General features: G+C 40.5%; 1 pseudogene; it reads right to left on the reverse strand.

The window, feature by feature from the left end:
• Positions 1 to 13,792: 13,792 nt before the first annotated feature.
• On the reverse strand, positions 13,793 to 14,957 carry LOC128945439 (PWWP domain-containing DNA repair factor 3A-like; annotated as a pseudogene).
• Positions 14,958 to 17,503: the final 2,546 nt, after the last annotated feature.

Here is a 17,503-nt window from a genome sequence, read left to right on the forward strand (position 1 = left end):
GTAGTACTGTGTACATAAATAGGAAACAGCAATGTTGAAATTTCACATTATTTTTCTGGGTGATCACAGCTGTGATACTGACAAAGAAGAAGATGAAGATAAATAAAGTCAAGCACATAATTCATAATAACTTATTTATTCATGTATACTTGAGGAGACTCTCATGAGCTAACTGAAAGAGAGGCACATGCATATGTTTTCTGGGGCACCCTCTTTTCTCATTCTTGAATGCAGCTTTTTGCCAGCAAGTAATTTCATTGATTTCAACAAAAATTATTTGTAGTTTTAAAAATTTTAACTGAGTTGGATTTGTGCAAGTAAAGAATCACATTGAAATGGTACTTCATATAAGCTCACCTGCCCTATTTCAGGGGAGGAAAAAAAACCCACTCCGGCTATCACAAGGGTTTTTTTGAACATTTCTGCATTGGTTTTCCTAATCTGTGGGAAAATTTTCCTAATTTGTGGGGAAAGAGCTAACTTACTCCTAACTCGAAATGTGTATACTAAGAGTCACAGAATCATAGAATGAGCTAAGTTGGAAGAGACCCAGAAGGATCATCAGGTTCAACTCTGGCCTGCACAGCAGACCGGAGTCACACCACATGTCCGAGAGCACTTGATCCAAACCCTTCTTGATCTCTGTCAGGATGGTGCTGTGACCACGGCCCTGGGGAGCTGTTCCAGTGCTCAACAACCCTTTGGGTGAAGAGTCTTTTCCTCATATCCAAACTAAACCTCTCCTGGCACAGCTTCAGGTCATTCCCCTGTGTCCTGTCCCTGCCACCACAGAGCAGAGATCAGTGCCTGCCCCTCCTCTTCCCCTCACGAGGAAGCTGCACCTGCAGTGAGGCCTCCCCTCAGTCCCCTCTTCTCCAGCCTGAACAGACCAAGAGACCCCAGCCACTCCTCACACGGCTTCACCCCAAGGCCGTTCACTATCCTCATGGCCTCCTTTGGACACTCTCTTAAAACTCAGTATTTTGTGTTGTGGCACCCAGACCTGCCCCCAGCACTGGAGGTGAGGCCGCCCCAGAGCAGAGCAGAGCAGGACAATCCCCTCCCTTGCCTGGCTGTGATGCTGTGCCCGATGCCCCAAGGGTGGCCCTCCTGGCTGCCAAGGCACTGCTGACTCATGTTCACCTTATCAGTGGCCAGATTAAATTTGGATCAAAGGATTTATTGTAAGTTTTCGATCTTCAAAACAAGGCACTCGCAGGAAAAAGAAATTTAAAAATCAATATTACTATTATAGTGGTGCAAAACAGAATAGTCTGCATTTTACAACCCTGAACATCTGGAATTAATGTGTTTACTCCTAGGCCAGTAGAAGAGTGTACACATTATTGTATCAAGTTGCTGGCTTTTTTTTCCCCTCATGAAACTAACTACTCCTCACACAAAAAGAAAAAAAACCAAACAAAATAAAGCAAAACAAAACAGAAGTATTAAGTCCAAATTATATAATTAAAATTTAACATCTTCTTTGGAAAAGGACAATCCTGATTTAAAGATTTCAATTACATCTGAATTTAATCTTTGCTTCTTTTTTCCTTTCAGTCTTTTTCATTTTCCCTCATCCTACCAAGGCTGTTAAAGAGACCCAGCCCAGAATTTACACCCCCGAGCAGATACACACTCTGTCACAGAGGAGCGCTGCAATACGATAATCATCTATGAAGATACAATGCACACAATTAGGTGTAAGCTGCAGTTCTGCAGACTTTCTTTCCATTGCCAAGACTTCCAAGGGTAAGGAAGAATCTTTCACAGCTATTTCAACCATTAGCTGAGAGCTATGTTCCTGTTTTTCCTAAAAATAATTACTGTAATTTTTTCATTGTCCCAAAATAAATGCTCCACAGAAACAGGAGAATGAGAAGTGTTCATGTAAGCAGAATACACAACTAAAGGAGCATATTAATGTTACACAGAAGAAGAAACATTCACATAATTTCCAGAAACTGAAAACGCTAATCAGTTTTAGTAATAGCCTCAAGCAAATCAGCTTTTAAGGGAAATAAAAAAGTATACTACTATTAGTTTTGTTATAATTAAATGCTATTTCTAATGATATCTGTGGTAGTTGGAGGCACACATCTACCAGTGTAAGTATTATTTGAAAATAGTAAGGAATATATAAAGTACATTTTGCAAAATTGTTGTAGAAAATGAGGTTATTTCTTTTATTTGCTTAGAATCTTCTAAAGAGTAATTTGGGTAGAACGTATGGTGTTAGTCTTCATTCACTTTCTCTGCTGTGATTCCAAAGAGTAAAATCATCTCTGATTAACAGCTGTACAAAAGCTAGCTATTACAGGATATGCAATTCCCAGTGCTGCAAATGCAAGTGACTAAAGTTGAAACTAAGCCTGGGTGAAGGAAACACTGCAGTCCATGCAGTGGAGGATGTCAAAGGAGATACAATCACTCTGAGTAGTTTTTATACTTTTTTAATATACCTGTTGTCTCCAGAGAGCTATTAATGCTGTGTACTAAACTCTGCACAGCTAGTAGAACCTGGCGAGACTCCTGGGACTGGGTCAGATTTCTATGGCAAGAACATACATTATTTCTAACAGCAGAATGTGATCTCATGGCAGGGACCCCCATGGGGCAGGCTGGTGCTGGCTGGATGCCAGGCAACCACCCCAGCTGCTCTACCACTATATTCCACAACAGGACAGGGGAGAGAAAATACAGCAAAAGGTTCATTAGTTGAGATAAGCACCTGGGAAATCCAAATACTCTCATGGGCAAACCAGACTTGAATTAGAGATATTAATTAATTTTATTACCAAAAAAAATCAGAGCAGGATAATAAGAAGTAAAATCAAACCTTTAAAACACTTTCCCTATGCCCTCTCACCATCTCAGCTCTAATTCCTCCCCTCTAGTTGGGCAGGGAGACAGGGTCAATTTGTTTTTCCACTGTTCAGGAGGAGGAGTCCTTCCTCTGCTCCAGCATGGTGTCCCTCCTCTAGGAGGCAGTTCTCCATGAGCTTCACCAATGTGAGTCAATCCCGTGGGCAACAGCTCTCCACGAACTGCTTCAAATTTTTGTCCCTTTTCCACAGGGTGCAGTCCTTCAGCATACAGGGTGCTCCAGTGTGGGCTTCTCCCACAGGTATGCAGGTCCTACCTGGACCCTGCTCTAGCATGGGATTCTCACGGGTAAGCAGTTTCTTTCAGGGAACACCTACCTGCTCCCGTGTGGGGCTGCTCCCCATGCTGCAGGTGGATCTCTGCATCCCTGTGAACCTCCATGGCTGCAGGGGCACAGCTGCCTCTCCACAAACTGCACCATGGGCTGCAGGGGAATCTTAGCTCTGGCACCTGGATCATCTCCTGCCCTCCTTCTCCACCAACCCTGGTGTTTGCAGAGTAGCTCCTCTCACATATTCTCACCCTGTTCTTCCCCACCTGCAACTACATTTACTCAGTAGCCTCTGTTTTTCTTCTTAAATATGTTACCACAGAGGCTTTGTTGTCATTCCTGATTGAGACCCAGCCTTGGCCAGCATTGGGCCTGCCCCAAAGCTGGTTGGAATTGGCCATCAGACCTGGGAAGCTTCTGGCCGCTTCTCACAGAAGCTACTACCCCCACTACTAAAATTTGGCCACGCAAACCCAATACAGAGATTAACACTGGATGAATATGGGACAGACACTGCTGTAGTTAATGAAACCAAGAAAAAATTAAGGACAAAAGAAAGCTTGTTTCTTCCTGTGTCATTATACAAATAACAGCTTTGTTATCCATTTCTTGGTTTTGATGCCTTAAGTCTTAGTTTTCATATTTTTCAGATTCTGTAATGCCTTAGTGTGTAACTCTGAACTTCATATAAAGTGTCAGCAAGTTCTCTTCACAGTTTAATTAGACAAAACAATCCTTTTCCAGCCTGAGAACCATGGACACCATTGCAGCTTTAGACTCAAGAAGTGTAAACAACATTGAATTGAGGAGAACAATCTGGGAGGATGGGACTTCATAACTTGAAACTGTAATTGGACAAATGACCCCAATATGTAAATGGGTCCAAACTTATAAAAGCGCGAAAACTTGTGATCAGCCATCCATCTTGTGTCCAGCTTGGGTCCATCTTGGGGGTAGCCACAGCTGGGCTCTTGTACTGCCCAAGGTGTATCCATTGAAGGCCTTTTAATAAATACTTTATTCCTTTAACGCACTCTAGCCTCTGTTCCAGGTAGCTTGGATCACTATGCCCCTTCAAGTGTCCACTTGGAGTGTCCTGGCTCGCTCTGGCACAGGGGATGGTGGGGGATGCTCTCCCATTCCTCGGGAGGGCGGCTAAGGCTCTCTCCTCGCATGGATGAGACACTGAATGACTCTGGTAGAAGCAAAGGAGCAGATTCCTGTCAGGGGTTAAGTCCGGACTCATTGAAGGATGGTATCAGAGGAATCCACAACCTAGGGAAGCCAACTGACAGACGACCCCAAGCTGGGCTGTGCAGCACTTTATAAACTGGAGAGGATACAAGGGAGGGATACACCCATGTACCAGTGAGAGTATACGGGGGTGTGGAGATTGGAACAGACAACTGGGAGAAGCAATAAGGATGATTCAGGGGAGGGACCCCGGTGCCTGAACCTATCACTCAACGCCCCTGGTAGAAGTTTCTAGAGAGAAGGGATGGGCTGATGAGTGATGGACAGGACAGCTGGGAAGGTTTGAGGGAATGACTCAGCAGTTTTGAAGGAATCAGGGGTTGGAGGCAAGGAGATTGACAGGGAGGAGAAGGGAGGAGGCAACAGGGGCAGAACCATTTCAACGGGGAGGAAACTGGAACAAGCCAAAGTACAAAACATCATAACAGGACATACAGAAACAAAATACAAAAAGCCTCTCTAGGCATCACTTCCCTAATTAAAAACTCCATGTCATCATTTCAAAAGTCAGTCCTGCAGCGTATGTGATCTTTAGCATATACTGAAAATGGGGACTATGCTACAGGGTATCCATTCTCCTGCACCAAGCATAGAAAGGAGACAGGACATTTTTTTCAGAGACCTGGATGGACTTATTTGATCAACTTACCAAACATCAAAAATACCAAACACATCGACTTTATTTGAAAATTCAATACCTGACTAAAAGGAAGATCAGCAACAGGTCAAGTATTTCTGTATATGCTTCAGCTGAAGAAAGAATTTAAATAACCCTTTTTAAAAATAAACACTGAAGTATTAAATTAATAATTTTTTCTAACAAAGACAAAAAGCCACCAGTTGTATCTTATATTCACTTGATGGCATCTTGTTGAACGTGTGATTCTTCAGCAGCCTGAACTAAATGACTCAGGAGCATGAATACAACACAAGAGTTGCTGTACTGCCATTGATCTATTATGAGCTATTAGTCTGCAAACAAAAGCTTTTCTTATAAACAACCAAACCTAGTCAAATAACTTTAAACTAAGGCCTTCAGCAGCAGAAGATAAAGAGGTCAATTTTGCTAAGAACCCTATGACTAACTTCATAGAAAATAATTTGGAATATTGCCATCTGTACTGAACACTGCAAAATCTGTAAAGTTACCTTTTTACAAATGAAAACAAACAGGCGAACAACCCCATTCCCACAGCAATTAAAACCAAAAGGAGATTAGCTCAATAATAATATTTCTAAAGAGAAATCACTTCTGAGTTCTCATACTATTTTCTTAACAACAACCTGTGGGATATCTATGTCCATGTTTGATAAAGTTAGGCCAGTGTCCTCACAATTTTTTACCCATTGCCTTTAGCAAATAAATGAGCAAACAAACAAAATTATTAGTTAATACCATTCTGTCCTCCAGTTAAGCTAATTTCAGATAAAGCAAAGAGCTTGATCTGGATATCTTTTTTTTTTTTTTAATGTGGAAATTGCTTTAGCTTAATGAGCTTAAAACCCTCAAGTATCTTTCTAGAGAATTGTGAGGTGTTGTATGTTAAATACTTTAACCTTGAGGCTGAAACAATCACTGATTATTGGCTTCAATAACCTCATTTTTAAAGGGGTAAAGAGTCATTATGAGCAGTGGAAAACCACTGAAGTGATAGATATGCCTCCACCAGGTAAAGTTTAAACAGAAACATATGGTGGGAAGCTATCAAAAAGTTTTGTTGCCTTAGTCATATATTTATCAGATGGCAGCTGTTTGTACAAGGGTCTGACAAAATGCACCACGAGATACAGCATGTCTTTTGGCTGATTAACAGGCAGAGTTTGGAAAGAGCAAAGCAGAAAACTTCAAACTAAATAAAATATCAACATCATGGCAGTAGTATCTAGAGTATAAGGGTGTGAAACATTGCCATACTATTGATACATATAAAGCTTTTAAATGGGTTTCATTTGCGCCATCTGTGTGCCATATTGTGCATGATATGGCAAATACCGTTTATAACAATGAAACTTTGAAACATATTGCTCTTTCAGAATGTAAAGAAACAATCATCACAGAACAGCTGTTCTAGGCCAACTACACAACTAGAATGGAAGACACCAAAATGCCACTGCAGATGCTAAGTGGTGAGCCATAGGAATGGATGAGGTAGACAGACAGGGATACACAGGAACACAAGCTTGAGCAATATTAACTTCTAGACAGTGAATAATGTTTACTGTCAATACAGAGGTATCACCAAAACACAGTATTCTGAGTGAGTCTTGGTTTGAGAAGATGAAGTCACTCAATGCAAGAAAAATAACGGTTTCCAAAACAGCTATGAGGTTAGGAGGAAGATGCTCCAGTCTGAGTAGAACACACTTCTCTTAAATTCTGCCATCAAACTTTATATTAAAAACACTACACTTTTCTTCTTTTTGTGTGGCAAGACACTACTTCTCAAAACCAAGTAAATTATAGTTTACAGGGTTTTAATATCTTATTTCATGTTGTATCAAAAACATAAATCTGAAATGCAACTAACTATTCTTATTCTTACCAAGTTCTGTGAAAATTAAAATCTCTGAACATGTGATTTGTTTTGGATCCTTAGAGAACTATAGTCTTATTTTCCACATGGTGCAGATACTCTGAAGTTAGCCACAATCCTTTTAAAAATAAATGATTGAACAAGCCTTGCAGACTATTTGAGAGCAAGACCAATTATCAAAAACAAGTAATTTTTCATTTTGCTCTTAAAAGACATATGATGTTTTAATGAAGTCTTTAAAAATTACAGGAAGTATACTGTCTCAAAAGCAAGGTATCATTAAGTTCAGCCCTTTAAGAACTTTGTTTTGCTTGAGCTCATTAGAAGGCAGGTTGTCATAGCAGCTGAAGTCTTTGATCATGTTTTTCTTTCAACAAATTGTGAGTTCCACAGTTTTTCCTTGTTATACTCTCCTACTAAAAGCCAGATCACTACATATTTATAAATCAGTTACGTTTAAGTTTATACAGGATATTATTGTTGTTAAAAGAGAGGCTGAAACTGTTAACATGAGCTGCTTACGAGAACAAAAAGTATCCTGGCATCATGGAAAAGAAAAAGGTCTCTGATGTGAAAACAACCTAGCATCATAAAGCCTCAAGCAATATTGTATACTCTTTGAAGACAAGGCCATGGCATCTCAGAAGATGCTATGCTGGCTGATCCAGTCCACTGTAATGAAAAACACCTGGGTAGTGAGGGTGTCCTCTCTAGGGCTTGCAAACAGATATGCATGTGCCTCAAATCCAGAAGCCTCTGGTAAGTGGGAAACATTTCTTTATCTAGAACTGAATCCCATATCAAGTCCAGAAATCTGAATGTTTACAAATTTAAGGGAGAAGATTTATGTTCCCAATAAAGGCTTGGATTCTAATTTCACTCTTGGATTTTCTTCTTAAGAAAACTCGATTAATCATATTTTTGTGCATAAATTGGAGTTTCCTAAATACCAAGTCTGGGGAGTTGACACCCTTTTAACAGAGGCAAACATATTCCAGAAAACATCATGTGAAAAAAAAATTATTCACTTTCATGTGACTGTATTGAAATGTATTGAAACAAAGGTAAAGATTTACTCTTTCACAGCACCTATAATAATAATATAGCATCTAGGGATTCCAGAGTATAAAAGGTTCAAGTCCTTCAAAATGGTCCATGTCCATCAAAATAGTTCACGATTTTCACTTTGCAACTTACTGTTTTAGACAGAATACCAAGCAAAGGAAAATGGTGTTATCAATTCTCCAAACAAGCTAAATTCATTTCCATGGCAGAAATGTATCTAGTGACAATTGGTACAGCATGACAAGGTTACTACTTTATAAGGCAGAACATGCTCATTTCAAAAGTCTTTATAACCCCCTTGATAATGGAATATAACATCCAAAAAACTACCATTGAAGCATGAGTTAATGATTCAAATGCAAAAGTTTTAGCATAAATATGAAAATTACTGTAGAGGTCTTAAATTCAGTTGTTTATCCAAATTTTCTGAAGCAGCCAGATGTCTTGTCTTACACAAATTTTGGTCTCTTCTTTCTTACATCTTACAATAGAACCTAAATAACCTCAAGAATAACAGCTGAAATATCCAGTCCATTCAAAAAACTATTTGTCTGCTGCATTTTCTTTTGGAAGAGCAGTCTTCAAAGAGGAGAACTGTATTGAACCAAAGCTGGAAAGATGGTTTACCTGTATCTAGACACTAAAGGAGCCCAAGCTTTTCTTACTTATGTGTGCTTAGGAGAGTCATTCCTTTGCTTGTTTGCTACAGTTTTTACTGATTACTACAAGAGATGTTACTGAGACAACATGTTTTAAACCTCCCAGCATTTCCACAGGTATTACTTCAGAGGAAGATATAAAGGGAAGATGACAGACCATCTGTTGGTCCCCGTTTCTTCTAAGCGAGTACTACTCTTATTGAACAATGTTTTGTCAGACAGCCAAAACATGAACAGTATTTTGCTTTCCATCACTGCAGCTTCTTTTACAAAGCACATGCATCACAAGAGCAGGCCTAATCTTCTCAGCTTTTTGTCTTCCTCTCAAGTGTTGTGGATTTTACTCACCAGCAACTGCAGGTGAAAGACTTTTATCAATTTGATTCCAAACAAGTTTGATTTCTAGAACTGAAAACTGTGGGAATTTGAGGCATAAGTGAAATTTAGAAACTCACTAACTGTGAGTTTTTAAGTGAAATTTAGAAATTCACTACTCCATAATGTTGTAACACTAATTATTATTGCCAAAAAGCTGTTATTTGTTGTTCTCCAGGGTTAGTAGCAATCCTCATATATAAAGCATCCACACACTACAAAGAACTTTCAGTACGTGTTCTCTGCAAAACAGGGTTATCAGTGGTTGGTTTCTGCCGATGATTTTCCTGCTAGAATTCTGGATCCTGACATCCGTCAACTACCCTGCTCTTCTGGCCTGTCACACTAGACATTGGAGGATTTAGAGCTCCATCCAATGTCCTTCATCACCAGCTGGACAAGTGGCATCATGCTGTGGCTAGCTTTGAATTGGGTGATGGCAGGTCTTTGCTAATGTGCTAGCCAGCAGGCCAAATGGAAGCAATAGCTGCTGAGCTCAGGCTGCAACTCGTCTCTCTCTCCATGGCAGTCATTTGGACACATTTTCTCTACTTATTGAACAGTTTTATGTTATCTCTCTGTTTTATTTGATGTAAATTAAGGACTATTAATTGCAAGTTAGTTGCAGGATCCAAGGAATAAACAAGTGGGCAAGAAGTGCAAGTATTTCTATGTTTTACTACCTCAGGAAACCAGATTAACTTTATTCTACCTTGGCTACCATTTTTCTGATATGATCTGTTTTATGAAGTACCTCTTACACCTGCTCAGTATTACTGTCTCACTGTATTCCAAAGACTAGTGGGGAGAAACATCTTGAGCACAGGAGACTGAAGGGCTTAAAATCTTTATGACACTGCTAGTCCACAGGTCCCAGTCAGCTATTGCAAACTCAAGACACACAACTCAGTGCATCTGTCTGATTGTTCTATTTTCCTGAAACCATTACAGATCCATAATCATATTTAGAGAAAAATACTGTCTCCATAACTAATTATTTTCAGTGTGGTGTTGTCATTTTAGAAGGTGACAAATGTAAAACTTTTCTCCATCAGACTTGTGCAAAATACTTCCATGATAAGAAACAGCAAAAATGGTGTGCAGGTTGTTGCGCACTAAAGAAGAAATATCTGGCTGAAAGATCACATTGTTCCTTCACAGTAACTGTTGACATTTGTAACTTTGCATGCATCCAAATCCCATTGAATTTTAAAAACTTCAGTGGAGATTCCAGAACAAATGTAGCCTGCAGCTAGCTCCAGGGTCCCACAGTTTTCAGGCCCCATTCATTATACAGCTGTCAGCCAAGCATCAAACCTTCTCTTCAGAGCTAAAATTTATTAGAATAATACTAAGAGATTTGTTACAAACATCGTTTTAGGTGATTGTTTTCATAAAAGATACATTCTGCTTTGCACAGATTATCGTAATTTTTGCCTGGCCTTCTAAATGGCGAATGCTGCCAGCCCACCTCAAGTGTCTGTCTGCTCCTACAGATGAACTTTTTTCAGACCATTCCTAGTAACATCAAGCATAGTGGAAAAAATGCAGCTGAAGGTAGCTGTAGCATCAGACTGTATCTAAACAGATACTTTTGACACAGACATATTTATTCAGAAAATTGCAAACAAAATTGAACTAATTTAACATGGATAAAGCATACATGAGAAAGCAAATAAAGACTGAAAATCTATCTACTTTTCAAAACAGCATGAAATCTCCTATTATTTTTAAGAGGACTTTTTGCACACAGATGATGTAGAAGAAAACGAATGGAGTTATGATGATTGACAGGGAAGGTGGGCAGCGCCACTGGGACTAACACAGCCACCTAAGGGCACAAGGGGAGGAACATGGAGATGGTCACTTTGAGGGACAGCCAAGTGGTGGGAAAAGCAGGGAGTAAACCACTTAGGGAGAAAGCATTCTTGGGAGTTGAAATGGGGGTACAGAGGATCAGACCACTTCTCTAACTGACAGAAAATAGCTAACTTTTGTAACAGAAACAACAATGAGACTTGAAAAGACATGTGATGCCACAATATAGGAACCAACATATGACATGTAACATTTTTTCTGTTAGAAGTCATTGTAACAAGGGCAAATAGAACTGAAAAGCAGAATTTGGATATAAGAGTGAGGTTTTATGTTCAATACTATATTCATTCATATCGCGACTCTTTCTCACAATCTTCTCAAGACTTTCTAAAGCATTTCACTTATATCCAGTTCATTAGTACGCCACAAATGCCATTTAATGAGTTAACGTGTGGCTTTCTGAAAATTGCGGAATTAATTATCTCCATTCAAATCCTGTTTCTCAGACAACTGCGAATTCCCTCACTTGTGCCATGCCAAAAAAGCTTATTTTATGCAACATTGCTGTCAAGCATAGGTCAAGCACAATCCAGCCCTGCACAGATAGCAGTATACTTGTGAGCTAAAGATCAGATCTTTTTTAAGTGAATGCTGTGGAAGTTTCAGGTGAAAAGACATTAATTGACATATTATTCAGAAATTTAAAATTTACAAAAATTTTTAAGCTCCATAAAATTCTTCAAGTTTCTCAGAAATCTGTTTTCTGGAGCAAGATTTGGCTTTGAGGTTAGCTCTGCTTTTAGCAATAGGTTGCACTGGAGACCTTGGATGGTTCTTCCAGTCTAAACTACTGCATAATTGTATGATTGAAAGGCAGAAAGTTACTTTGTGTGGATTGTGGTGGGATGAAACTTGGGAAGGAGATATTGTAGAAAAGTAAGTTTATATTTGGCTTGATTACTGCATTTCAATATTTTCAGTGCCTGCAGGGGTATTTAATAAAAAAAAGCAAAACAAACAAAACTTGAAAATTGTGTGAGTTTAAGAGAATGTAACATGCTGTATGTAAAAAGGAACATAATCTCCAATTCATTATCTCTTGTCTAGAAAAAAAACCAAAAGAATTCCTTGATTATCTAAAGCAAAGGCATAACAAATAAGGAACACAAAATGAAGGGTCTATGGCATCAAGGAACTTCTATGCTTTGGAATAAAGAGAGAGACAATATCAAGAATCAGGTAAAGTTATTATTTCTTCAAGCCATTCTTCAGCTTTAGGAGAGGCTTTCTAATTGTCAATATTTTGAACATTGTGGACTAAAAAATTAAAGACTCTAAAATTCTTTATCCGTCTACATATTATTTCATAAAGGAAACATTGGAAATCAGTGAAAAGAGTAGAAACAAAACAAGGTGTTAACATGACTTGCTTTTATCCTTTTCCTTCATCTTTCTTTTCAGGAAAACCTTTCCCTTCTTTGCTCAGACTTTCCCTGGAAAATGTGCTTCCCATATGTTGCTTAAATATATGGCATGCAGTATACATAGATGTCTAGTATATGAAAACTAGAGGGGGTCATAAGGATTAAAGGAAAGTGAAATTAAAACAATGTGCAGTAACTTCTCCATTTAGAGATTTCCAAATGGTAGGTTGGAAAAAATTGATTCCTTTGTTCTGTCAATGAACACCATATTTTATATTTGATCTTTAGTTTGATCATAGCACAGTAAATTAAATCAGCATCTGGCCTGCCAGGAAATACAAATTTAAATGATATTTAACTCTTCTCTTTGACATAAACTTAATTTGGGACATAATTCTTAAAAGTTTTTCAAGACAACATAAGAGAAATATTAGTAAAGATTACTTTTGATTTTAGGCTAGCCATTTAAGGAGAAGTCCCTAAAATATTAGATTATGGATATGTGTTTAAATATATCAAGATTCATCATAAATAAAAATAAAATTATTACTGATATCTTATGATCGCAGCTCAAAAAATATTTACAAGAACGTAGCAGGCTGAATTGCTGCTGGTATACTCCAGGGCAAGGAAGCAAAAAGGACCATTGCAGAATATCCACAGATGTTTTATTCAGCCGCACGGTGAGATGCTCAGGTCCCAGCATCCACCCATGAGAGTCTGAGTTTGTCTGTGCCAAGGGCCCTGGAGGCTGACCTGTGTCCTTGGGCAGTATGAGCATGAGGGCCACTCAGAGAATAGGGAGGAGTGGCTCAGGGACATAGGAACAGACATAGGAACAGGGGAGGAAGCCAATGGGGTCTAACAGCTTTGTGAGGGAAGCTTCCTGTGTCTCCCAAAACCAGGGAATGCCACCCCACAGTGTCCACAAAATTTTTTTTTTTTTTTTTTTTTCTCCTACAGCTTTATCTGAAGGGAATGTTTTTGTTTAAGCAAAGCTGGAATACTTCTCCATGGAATTATGGAATTTTACTTGTCATAACAAAACAAGAACCCAAATCTTTGTGATCCAGGTGGCAGTTCTGGGCAACAATCTGATTTCCCACCTTTAGAGATCCATGAACCCCCAGGAGCCTTCCCTGCCAGGAGCCCCCTGGTTTTATCAGGACCAAGGAGGCCACCAGAAACCACTGGCCACAAAGCAGGACAAGATCCCTTCCCAAGTAGGTGACTGGCTAAAAGAAGCTATGTGGAAGTTGGTGGAGCAGCAGAAGCTCTGCACAGCACTGAGGCTCTGTGGCAGCCCCCCAGGAGAGCACTGACAGATGAGGATCTGGCGGATCCTGAACACGGCGAGGCCACAGGAAGCAGCAAGTGCTGAGAACCAGCCAGGATTGGGAGCAGAGGATTTGGGAATATACACACAGACCTTGCAAAGAATGCCACGTTTCATACAAGTCACCACTGGTTATTTACATGTGGCCCCAGGACAGCCCCAGTCAATCCTCAGCTCTCCGCAGACTCCGGCTCTGTCTTGAGCTTTTTGCTTCCCAGGACTTGTTCATCAAACAACTTTCTCTCTCTTTAGCTTACCAGTGGTCCTTTAATGTACTTCTTTTCTGCCTTCTCATAATCGATGTTACCCATGGCAGCAATGGCACAGATGATGGCCTCAGGTAAAAGCACATCTGAGATTAACCTGATGCTATCCCCCAGGATCTGGTGCAGGTTCTTGGTGTCCATCTTCTTCAGCTACCCAGCGACCAGGTCTGGCTGCTCCTCATCCTCCAAATAAGTCTCCACATGGGTCATGTACCGCTTGGAATTTAGGGATTTCTTCAGCCCTCAGGATTGTTTCCCAGTTTTCAAGTTCCCCAGGAGATGCTCTACAGCCCCTCTGGTCTTCACTATGAAGCCCACTAGCTTCTCTTTCTCCCTGTCCCTGGCAGCTCTGGTCCTGTCTGGGAGGAGCTTCCTCAGAGGTTTCTGCGGGGAGGTGTCTGAGGAAGACAGTCCAGCCCCTTCCTCCCCAGTGTTTGGGAATGCCATCTGCACCACACTCTGGTATCCGTCTTTCCTCACTGGGCAGCTGATATCAGCAGCAAAATACTCCAGGGAAGGACCCGGTGAAAGAATGACAGCCCACTTGGATCTGATAGCCCAGGAAGGACTCCAGCCCTGGAGGACTCCACTTGATTTCCCTGGAATGGTTCTCCTTGGCTTGTTCATAGTCAAAGTGCTTCAGGCTCTTCAGAAACACTGAGAAACCTTTTTTCTTCTCATTTGTGGTGCCATCTATGAAGAGCACACGGGCCCTCCAGTGCTTCCTCTTCACTGTTTTCACCACTGCTGGCCAGTACAGATACCGCTGCCACTCGCACCACACCAACATCTCTTCCTCGAAGAATTTGTCTCAATAGGACAGAACACTTGGGAAATTTTCCTCCTCTTCATCTGCCTGTTCTTCCCAATACTGTGATGAAGGATCTCCTTTCATCTTGAGATCTTCAGCTTGAATGACATCATTCTCATTCACTTGCTCCTTGTCCACAGACACCTCAGTTTTAGAAGCCTTTGAGGCAAATTTGTTATTCCAGAGTTTTCTTCTGACTGAAGATTTCTTCTCATTACATCTGCCAACCAAGTTACCAGCTGCTGAAGGCTGGATCATTTTAAGAGTCAGTCTTTGGGCAGCACTGCCATGTGGCATCTGTGCCCGCGTTCTCCACCGTTTGTAGCAGCGTGTGCCTACTGTGACAGATCGTATCCAGGGAGGCTACAACCTCACAGCAGAGGAAACAGACGAGACAAATCTCTTTGTTGTTTAGCACAAGAGTCCATTTTTATGGACTCCTGTGTTGGGGTGAGGGGGGAGCAGGAGGCGGAGGCCCAGGAGCCCGAGCAAAGCCCAGAGAGCTGAGAAAGCAGAGAGAGGACACAGATCCAGGGTCGGGATTTTATCAGGTGTCCCATGGGAGGAGTCTTAGGATCACACTACAGCCTCCTCAGAACGGAAAGGCTCCACACACACATAACACAGAAACTGATAACTATGCGAACTGGGCTTTCATGGCAAAGTTCTGGTAGTCGGAGGGACTGCAGGGGTGGCATCTGTGAGAAGCTGCTGGAAGCTTCCCCCATGTCTGATGGAGCCAATGCCCACCAGCTCCAAGATGGGCCCACCACTGGCCAAGGCTGAGCCCTTCAGCAACGCTGGCAGCCCAACAGAGTTCGACAGGGAAAAAAAGCCTGCTGAACAGCAGTAGCCAGAGAAAAGAGAAGTGAGAACATGCGAGAGACACATCTCTGACATCCAAGTCAGTGCAGAAGGAGGGCAGGAGGTGCTCAGGTACCTGGTGCAGCCACAGAGATAACAGGAATGCAGAGATCCACCTAGAGCCCATGGACAGCCCCACACCAGAGCAGGTATTTGCCCAAAGCAGGCAGTTTACCTCCATGGAAAGTCCACAGTGGACTAGGCTCCTGGCAGTTCTTATGACCCTGCAGGGCAGAGAAGGTGGAAGTGATGGAAACCTGAAGAGAAAGCTAAGAAGGTCCAGAAAAAAGATGGGTGGGGGCACATGTCTAGATGCTTTAATATTTAGTTTTACTCATCATTACACCACTCTGATTTGATTGAGCATAAATTAAACTAATTTTTCCCAGGTTTAGTCTATTGTGCCTGGGATCATAATTGATGAGTAATTTCTGCTTGTCCTTATCTCATTCCATGAGCCCTTTGTTATATTTTCCCTCCCCTGTCCTGCTGAGAACGGTGAAATTATAGAGTGGCTTTGGTGGACACCCACAACACTATGTCATCCTGTTAAAGAAACTGTAAGTTTCCATACAATGTTGTAGTTTCTGGTGTCATACCTTGTGGTCAGGCTTGATTTTTTCATTTTCAATCTGCTATGCAACAGGCTTCTAATCCTTTAGTAAGACAAACTGTAAAGAAACCACCTATGTTTTTAAACTGGCAAGAGGGATATCCCATACCATACAACACCATGGTCAGCAATAAGGGCTGGAGTGCAGAAGGAGGGTGAGGAGGGCATTCGAAGTGATGCCATTAGATTGTTCAGGTCTCCTTTAGGCAGGATGGAGCCAGGCTGTCCTGGAGATGGCTGAACACCTGCCTGACCATGGGGAGTGGTGAACGAATTCTGTGTTTTGCTTTGTTTGCACATGCAGCTTTTGTTTTGCTTGTTGAACTGTTATTGTCTCAACCACAAGTTTTCTCCCTTTTGCCCTTCCAAGTCTCTTCTGTGCCCTGCTGGGAGGTTTGAGTGAGCAGGTCCATGAGGCTCAAGCTGCCATCTGGGGTGAAACCACCACAGATACTTGCAATATCTGGAAACATTAGAAAAGCTAAAAATATAACTACAAAATGACAGCAAAAAGTATTAATGCTGGACAGAATGGCATCACTAAGGAAGTGTACTACATAATTATTACTGTATAATTAGTGTTCATGGCCAATTTATAAGCATAAGAAGGTTTGATATTAAGTTGTCATGAGTCAGTTTGTAGTCATTAAAATAAAGTAATACAACCAATTTTTTCAGTTTGCACTCATTATACTAACAGATCCTTTTATCACTGTGCTACACAGCAGCTTTAAAGAAGTCATTAGGCCTTCATTTACTTCAATGTTGGTCATAATCTTCAATATTCTAATGTACTTGGGTAATTTCAAGGTACAAGAGAGACATCTGCTTCCAAGAGGACTTTTCATCATTAAAACCTTCAAGAATGTATATGCATTTCAACCAGAAAACTTAGGAGCAATTATATAACTTTATATTCCCTTTGTAGTACTTGTAATGTGCGCATTGTATGTGTGGCAGATAATGGTGAATGAGTTTGAGAATTATAAAGGAATATAGCAATAATATATTTTGTGTTTTGACTATATAATAACATAGTTAAAACACAGAAATCACAGTTTTGCATTTACTTCAAGGCAATTAGAAATCATCTTCCATTTAATTTTAAATATCTTGCCTCCTTACTTAAATAAAAGTCTTATTATGTATTTAAAGTGCATACTTACATAAGCAAAAAGGCTTTTGTGGCAATAATCATCAATTTCATATTAATGAATTGGTTCAGAACTGTTCCACATTAGCATTTGATTACCATATCATTAATATGAAACTCAATAAACTACGCCATAAAAAGGCCCTCTCAGAATAGAATGCAAACTGGCTAAGA

The sequence above is a fragment of the Melozone crissalis genome, unplaced genomic scaffold, assembly GCF_028551555.1.
Source record: "Melozone crissalis strain CALT ecotype California unplaced genomic scaffold, PUWL_Pcris_2 ptg000005l_1, whole genome shotgun sequence".
NCBI lineage: Eukaryota > Metazoa > Chordata > Aves > Passeriformes > Passerellidae > Melozone > Melozone crissalis.